Here is an 8,948-nt window from a genome sequence, read left to right as displayed (position 1 = left end):
AAGCATAATATAAGAAGTTCCTGGAGAGGTGACTAATGAACAGAGAAAATGTTATTTTAGTGTCAGGAATATCTTCATTATTTATTCTGGACCCTATTTTGAAAACGGTCTCTTGAATTTTGTGTGAAATTGGAAAAATTAGTATTTTCTGATCACTTTACTGAGTAGTTGAAATACATAAATGGGCAGTTTCTTGTACTCAGTTGATACAATGAAAGGAGTTCTAATGTCATAGCTATGAGTTTGGCCGACTGGAACACTGGAATTGGCCCAAATTAGGGCAGAAAAGAGGCAAAATCACCGATAAGCAAATATAGCATGACTACTAAATTTGTGAGAGTGTAATTCCAAAAGTTTTCCATCAAATTTTTGTGCTTTTGGGTCACAACCTTTCCTAACTCTACCTTTTGCACACTCTTACAACACACTAGTCTCTGACCTTTGTATATACCTTCTTTAGCACAATTCACCCTGCAGTGCTTTATAACCTTTTCAGGTTTAGCACCTTGATTATATTATTGCTTCTCCTCACTCAACAACAGAGTTCCATTCCTTAGACCACGACAGTATACAAATTTATCACTATGTGAGGAGCATAATATAATGATAGTGGGTTTGTGTCAACCATCTTTGGTATTGTTGTAATGTCACCTTTGCTCCATTTATTACATTTCTGTTATATTTTTAAATGTTTATATAGTAGTGTACTGTATATTGTAATAAGCAGAATACAGGAAATCAGCTCTAATATACATTATTTAGGTATGCAAACTGGTCAGAGAGCCCATCGTAAGTCTGAGGTGTCGGTAAACGAGTGTGTCGCTACATGAGGAGAGGCTGTATTAACCCTTTTAGGGTCAAGAGGCCCTCTCCTAAACTTGTTCTCAGGGTCAAAAATTTTTCAGAAAAAAAAATATTTTTTCTTATAAATGATAATCTTTTCCCAATCATAATGACACCAAAAGTATGAAATTTGATGGAAAACTTACGGAATTATGCTCTTGCGAAGTTAGCAGTATTGGCTATGTTTATGCATCGACGATTTCACCCATTTTGAGCCCTATTTTCGGCCAATTTGTGTGTACTAGTCAACAAAACTCATATTTATTTCAATGGAAATTGATTTTTTCTATCGAATGATTACAAGAAACCACCCATTTAGCTATTTCAATTATCCAATAAAGTGGTCAGAATTTAGCAAGTTTGCCAATTTCACACAAATTTCACACAAAGATGCCATTTTCCAAATAGGGTCCAGAATAAACAAGAAAGACATTCTTGGCACTAAAATAGCAAGTTCTCTGTTCGTTAGTCACATCTCCAGGCCACTCATATATTTTTTTTGCTTTCCACTTTGGATTTTTATTCTTAAAAAAATAGAAGATTAACTGTTAAGCATACTACTGCATTTGCATAAAAATAGTATAAATAATATTAGCGCATTTGTGAAAGAATATTAGAGTCACCAGTTGACGTGTATTGGATGCTTGGCATGATTTGTTTACTTTTGAACTTTGGTAAAAATCAAAGATTTCTGCTGCTTTGAGCTCAGTTTCAATGTACTTTTCATTGTGAAACCAATCTAATTGATCTCAATTTCTGTAATGTCTTCCATTTTATAAAATGAGACCAGGAAAACTAGAATACAATCATAAATACCATATGAAAATACAGTGCTAAGTGGCTGTTTTAATCCAAAAACACTAAGTTTTTTTTCTCGTTATGCACTGTGTGCTGCAGAGTTCTTTTATACTGTGCACACTGACCACATAGACCCATTCTTTCATATGTAGGCCTACCAGCTTTCTCTCGCTAGATTTGAAGGTGCTAGAATTTAGGTGTTCTAGTACATCAATAACCCTGGTGCATAAGCTGTACTAGTACGTCAAAAACAATGGAAGGGTTAATATTATTATACTCCAAGAATATAATAAAATTTAAAGATGTTTGTGTTGAAGTCAAATTGTTTACTCAATTATTAAACATAATTATTATGTTCAACTTTTGATTAATCTTGAAGATCTTCACAGATAAATATTTAATTCTTTCAGGGTCACCAGGCCCTTGCGCGGACTTGTTCTCAGGGTTGCCAAAATTAAAAAAAAAAAAAAAATTCTTATGAAAATATAGAGAATCTTTTCTCGATCATAATGACACCAAAAGTATGAAATTTGATGGAAAACTTACTGAATTATGCTCTTGTGAAGTTAGTGGTCTCGACGATGTTTACACATTGGCGACTATTGAGCCCTATTTTCGGCCAATTCCAGTATACTAGTCGACAAAAATCATAACTCTTTTGCTAAAACTCCATTTTTTTTAACGAATGAGTACAAGAAACCACCCATTTACCGATTTCAACTATCCAATAAAGTGGTCAGAATTTATAATGTTGCCAATTTCACACAAATTTCAAAAGATGGCAATTTCCAAATAGGATCCAGAATAAACAAGAAAGACATTCCTGGCACTAAAATAATATTTCCTCTGTTCATTAGTGTTACAAAAAATGCGATTTCTAATAAGCTTAGAGATCTCCAGTGAATACTAGAAAGGACTGCCCTTCTAACATTCAGCCTGTTACAAGTAGTCAGTATCCTGGTCCAATTATCCAATGGAATTCAATAAGAATTATTAGTGCTTCAGGATTACAACTGGTAGGCTACTAACTAAAGAAATTAAAATTTAATAAATTTATTAACAATAATAATGTCTAGGAGTATATTATCAAATTAAATTAAATTAATCACAGTAATCAAAATAATAATAATCACTTCTCTCGTGCTGAAGGCACATATCACATTTATACGTCTTAAGTACTGTCTGGTATATTGTTAACATTTAATAACCTAATACATATATATACAAATAAGTTTGTGTGTATGTGTGCAAGTGCTCTAAGTAGTTCGCTGTCTCATGACTCGATTAGACTTAAACCAGTGACTGAGAAACTCCTCACATAAACTAACTTCTTGACCACCTGGCAATCAGAACAGCTAGCTTGAACAATAAAATGACTGCTAAGCCCAATAGCTATATAACAAGCAACTGTGACACAGAATCAGGACCAAGGAGATGATATAAAGACACTAAGTTAGGACCATCTGCAGATCCTCCACAAAAGTCACAAAACTCCCATACTACTGAATCTAAGTTCAGCATAAGAAAATCCCCGACTGTGACAGTACACAGATACCAGTACAAATTAGGTCAGAAGCTACAGCTCAGGACCTGAGTTGCTCAGAGTGTCTATGCAGCACACAACCTCAGTCGAATATCACTAAGTCTAGACAATGTTCTGTTAACAGAGTTCTACAGAACCAACAAGAAAGCTACAGAGACGATCTTCCAACAAGGGCCAATAAGGAAGAGTTAGGCACGTCTTGTCAGAAATACGTCCAACCACCAAGAGAGTCTAGCCCAGACTGACTACTTCAGGCGAGGTGTGATCACCCCCCCCTCGATCACGTGATAGCTCCGTGGACAGTTGCTGCCCAGCAACACAGAAGCTGGCAGAGTAACGAGCCATGAGAGATAATTACAGTAGGTAGACAATCAAGACTTGAACTATGAGCACATAATAATAATATATGAATGTTACATCCTACCTAACAAAAGTAACTAAGTCAAATAATAATATAAAGCAATATATTTACGATTTAGCTATTATTGCAAATATAAACATAAAATTATATGAAAAGGTAATATAGATTATATACATTGTGACCCATTCAGGGGTTGCAACAATTAGTCATGTCCCCATGCCCCTCTTACATTCTTTTGCTTTCCACATTGAATTTTTATTCTCACAAAAAATAGAAGATTTACTGTTATGTAGACTGCTACATTAGTGTAGAAATGGTATAAATAATATCAGTGAACTTGCTATCCATTGCTATCCAAAATCTTTGAGAAACTCGTGTACAAGAGACTGTATTCATTTATAACGGCTCAAAACATACTCAACCCCTGCCAGTTTGGATTCAGGAAAAATAAAAGCACTAATGATGCAATCATAAAAATGCTAGATCTGCTTTACACAGCATTGGAAAATAAGGAATATCCACTAGGAATTTTTATTGACCTAAGAAAAGCTTTTGACACAGTAAACCACCATATCCTACTCCACAAACTTGACCACTACGGTATAAGAGGCCATGCGCTTGCTTATTTCAAATCTTACATTACTAATAGGTATCAGTACATCACCATTAAAGACACAGCATCAGCAACACGGCCACTTGATACTGGAGTTCCGCAGGGAAGTGTCCTTGGTCCCCTGCTCTTCCTCATATACATCAATGACCTTCCAAACGTATCCCAACACCTGAAACCCATTCTCTTTGCTGATGACACGACTTATGTCATCTCTCACCCTAATCTTGCCACCCTCAACACCATTGTGAATGAGGAGCTGATTAAAATATCGACTTGGATGACAGCCAATAAACTTACACTTAACACTGACAAAACTTACTATATTATGTTTGGTAGCAGAGCAGGAGATGCACAAATTAACATTAAGATTGACAACACTCTAATTACCAGAAATAATGGGGGAAAATTCCAAGGCTTATACCTTGACAACAACCTGAATTTCAGCACCCATATCCAGCATATAGCCAAAAAAGTATCCAAAACGGTTGGGATCCTCTCCAAGATACGATACTACGTGCCGCAAAATGCCCTTCTCACACTATACCACTCACTTATTTATCCATACCTCACCTATGCTATTTGTGCTTGGGGATCAACTGCAGCAACACACCTAAAGCCAATAATAACCCAACAAAAAGCTGCAGTAAGAATAATCACTAACTCCCATCCCTGGCAGCACACCCCCCCACTCTTCAAAGATCTAAACTTACTCCCAGTTCAGTACATCCACACTTACTACTGTGCAATCTATATCTACAGGGCCTTAAACTCTAATATCAACCTTGACCTAAAACGCTTTCTTGATAGTTGTGACAGAACCCACAGGCATAACACCAGACACAAACATCTCTACGACATTCCCCGTGTCTGACTAAACCTTTACAAAAATTCAATGTATGTCAAAGGCCCTAAAATCTGGAATACCCTACCTGAGAACTCTAGAACTGCAGACACATTCATCACCTTCAAAACTACCATTAGAAAACATCTTATCTCCCTGATACACCCCGTCAACTAACTACACGAATACCACCTGGTGGTTCACACTTACACTCGCTCACTCATTTGACCATAAACAGAAATATTAATCTCAGTCTTAAAATAATGAATCCTATGATACTCCAATACTGAAACTATATACTGTGCCAAAACAAAAGCATTCACATTGCTAAACTCATAAACTAGTATTTAGTCACTTAGCCATAAGACCAACTTACCTCATAATTTGTAATATTTTACAATTAAGAATAAAACTAAGTATGCCCGAAATGCCTAGCCATGCTAAGCGTTCTAGTGGTACACTCTGTAATCACAATTTTACTACATGTAAACCAAACAATAACCAAATTTCTGTAAACTCAGCATTGTAATCCTTATAGAGAATAAACTTTGAATTGAATTGAATTGAAAAGAACATCAGACTCACCAGTTGACATGTATTGGACACTTGGCATGATTTGTTTACTTTTGAACTTTGGCAAAAATCAAAGATTTCTGCTACTTTGAGCTCAACAAATAACAAAAAAAGGCACAATACCATGACTGGAACAATACACAAATAACCCGCACGTAGAAGAGAGGAGCTAACGACAATATTTTGGTCCGACTTGGACCATTTCAAGGTACTTTTCATTGTAAAACCAGTCAAAATCATCTCAATTTCTGTAATATGTCTTCCGTTCTATAAAATGAGACCAGGAAAACTAGAATACCATCATAAATACCATACAAAAATACAGTGCAAAGCAGCTGTTTTAAACCAAAAACACTGTGAAAGTTTTTTTTTCTCATTACTCACTGTGGGTACTTAGTGGAGTGGAGTGACTTTCATTAGTTTCTTTTTTCTTGAAATACCAGACGTATACTGTGAATTTCATATATCCTGTAGTTACCAGCGGTCGCAATATACACAACGAGAAGCAATTATTACTACAGAAAAAGCGTCCTTCCTCCAAAATTTCCACCAGTCAACTATAGTGATAATATAGCATTTATTGTGGTGGAGATGAAAAAAACTAGAAAAGCTAGATACAGCGATTGATAAACAAGGGTTGAGGCTTGACCGTTCGTCATTGTAGGAGCTGCCAGAAATCACCGGTTCTTCAACACGCAAGTTATACTTTTGTATCAATCAAATCACATATTACTCGGGTAGATAATTTCAAGTAGATCCTTCATGTGTTAGCCCAAATCACTGACCAGTATGTTAGAAAGCAGAAATACAAATAGCTAGAGCTTCATTTAAGGAGGTTATTAATAGAGTATTCAAGAGGTTGCTAGTAGAATTACAGTAAATCAACCATTCAAATCATTATGAAGCCCTGTGTAGTCTGCACTCAATCAAACAAATGGGCTTCCACATGGATAAATTGTCATTTTTGTGGAAATTGGTGTCACGCCCCTTGTGCAAATATCCAAGAACTAGCTACAAGCAGTATTAAAACAGGGAAGTGTTTTTGGGTATACCCAAATGAGATAAATCTGTGGACTAAAATCACAAGGGTATTAAAAGAGGATAACATCAAAGCTGCCTTCATAGAAAACCTGGAAGCTTTCTACAACAGATGGGAACATAAAAAGTCTGGGCTGAATGGTACTGCCCTTGATACTGGCCATGTAGTCAGAAACTGTAAGGCTGGAGATGATGTCCTGGTAGTCAGTAAATGTGGGGCTGATAGTGCTGTCCTGGGAGACAGTAATAGTGAAGCTGGAGGTGCTGTCCTGGGAGACAGTAATGGTGAAGCTGGAGGTGCTGTCCTGGGAGACAGTAATGGGGAAGCTGGAGATGCTGTCCTGGGAGACAGTAATGGGGAAGCTGGAGGTGCTGTCCTGGGAGACAGTAATGGTGAAGCTGGAGATTTTGTCCAGGTAGTCGGGAATTATATGCAGGAAGGAATACATATAAATGACCTTATAGGGGACAGGAGCCATAGTGGGGAAACAAGTGTAGTCAAAGATAAGATAAAACCAATATTGCAAACTAGAAATTCCACAGGAAATAGCAAACAAGAGGACTCCACTAGCAATAGAGAGGATATATTACCAAAAACAACTGGTGGGAGCTCCATTGTTGGTGCTAGGGAGGATAGGAATAAGACAGGGAAACATGCGCCAACAGGGAATACAGTCACAGAAACCCAAGGCAAACAGAAACCAAGCCTGTGCACATACTATGCACTTTGTATCTGCAGACATGGGAAATCTGGAAAAACAGATGGGACGTGCAACTATGACCACCCTAGAAAATGCCACGCCCATATGACAACAGGAAAATGCAAACTCCCTTCCTGTAAGCTATTTCACCCTGAAATGTGTACCTCTTCAGTACAGGAAAGACTGTGCTATAACTTAAATTGCCAGGCACACCATCTAAATGGGACAAAAAGATACAAAACATCCAGGCCATGGGAAAACCTGGGTAGCCACAGCCACTCAAGAGGGAGAGGATTTTTAGTGCCAGGAAGGAAAAAAACTGGCAGGAAATGGTTCCTGGAGTGGAACCACAGTCGATGGCCTCCACTCCAAAACAACAGATACAGATACTAATGCCGGAAAAAAAATCCCCCCCAGTACCAACAATACCATCAGGCTGATGACATTCTTCTTTGCAAATATACAGGGTCTAAAGCCAGCAACAAACAACAAAATACCTTTCATCCGTGGACTGCTTGCAGAGGCAAAGGCAATGTTCATGGCTTTCACTGAGACCCACATAAAGGATCACTTGGACAATGAAATATGGATCCCAGGTTACAACCTGTACAGATGTGACAGAGTGAACAGGCAAAAGGGGGGGGGGTTGGCCTGTACATTGCAGAGTCACTTGTTTGCACAGAACTGCTTAATGCCTCAAATGATGTAGTGGAAGTTTTAGCAGTAAAGATCGAGAACCAAAACCTAGTCATTGTGGTAGTCTACAAGCCTCCGGGGGCTCTGGTGGCCTGGTGGTTAACGCTCTCGCTTCACACGGTGAGGGCCTGGGTTCCCAGCCAGAGTAGAAACATTGGACGTGTTTCTTTCCACCTGTTGTCTATGTTCCCCATCAGTAAAATGGGTACCTGGGTGTTAGTCGACTGGTGTGGGTCGCATCCTGGGACACTGACCTAAGGAGGCCTGGTCACAGACCGGGCCGCGGGGGCGTTGACCCCCGGAACTCTCTCCAGGTAAACTCCAGGTAATGGAACATCCCAGCAATTCCAGGAACAGCTGTTAAAAATTGACCACTGTCTGGAAAATCTTCCAGCTCCTGCATCCAACATCTTGCTCCTGGGAGATTTCAACTTAAGGCACCTAAAATGGAGGAATATAGCAAATAATATTGTTGCAGTAATAACACCAGGAGGCAGCTCTGATGAAAACTCACAATCACACGAGCTTTTAAATCTCTGCACAAAATTCAATTTAAACCAGCAAATAATAGAGCCTACTAGACTGGAGAATACACTAGACCTCATCTTCACTAACAATGATGATCTGATAAGTAATGTCACCATATCAAAAACAATATACTCAGATCACAACATAATTGAGGTTCAGACATGTATGCACGGAGCCCCAGACCGACATAATGAGACTAGTCACGAGGGAGCATTCACAAAATTCAACTTCAATAACAAAAACATAAAGTGGGACCGAGTAAACCAAGTCCTAACCGATATAAGCTGGGAAGATATACTAAGCAACACAGACCCCAACTTATGCCTAGAACAGATTAACTCGGTGGAACTCGATGTATGCACAAGGCTTATTCCTCTAAGAAAAAGGAGGAGTAGATGTAAAATAGAAAGAGA

General features: G+C 38.2%; 1 protein-coding gene across 2 annotated transcripts in view; it reads left to right on the top strand.

Annotated features, from left to right (window-relative positions):
* The first annotated feature begins 2,864 nt into the window (after positions 1-2,864).
* Positions 2,865-8,948, top strand: part of LOC138855384 (histidine-rich glycoprotein-like) — a 99,210-nt gene continuing 93,126 nt past the window's right edge. Inside the window, exon 1 of one of the 2 annotated variants that reach the window (XM_070104516.1) lies at positions 2,865-3,543. The gene's annotated coding sequence lies outside the window, so the exon portion shown is untranslated. The remainder of the gene's footprint in view (positions 3,544-8,948) is intronic. The other variant, XM_070104513.1, reaches the window with a different exon arrangement.

This window comes from Cherax quadricarinatus, chromosome 92 (genome assembly GCF_038502225.1).
Source record: "Cherax quadricarinatus isolate ZL_2023a chromosome 92, ASM3850222v1, whole genome shotgun sequence".
NCBI classification, from domain to species: Eukaryota; Metazoa; Arthropoda; class Malacostraca; order Decapoda; family Parastacidae; genus Cherax; species Cherax quadricarinatus.
The sequence above is the reverse complement of the archived record's forward strand: the minus strand, read 5'-3'. Positions and strand labels throughout refer to the sequence as shown.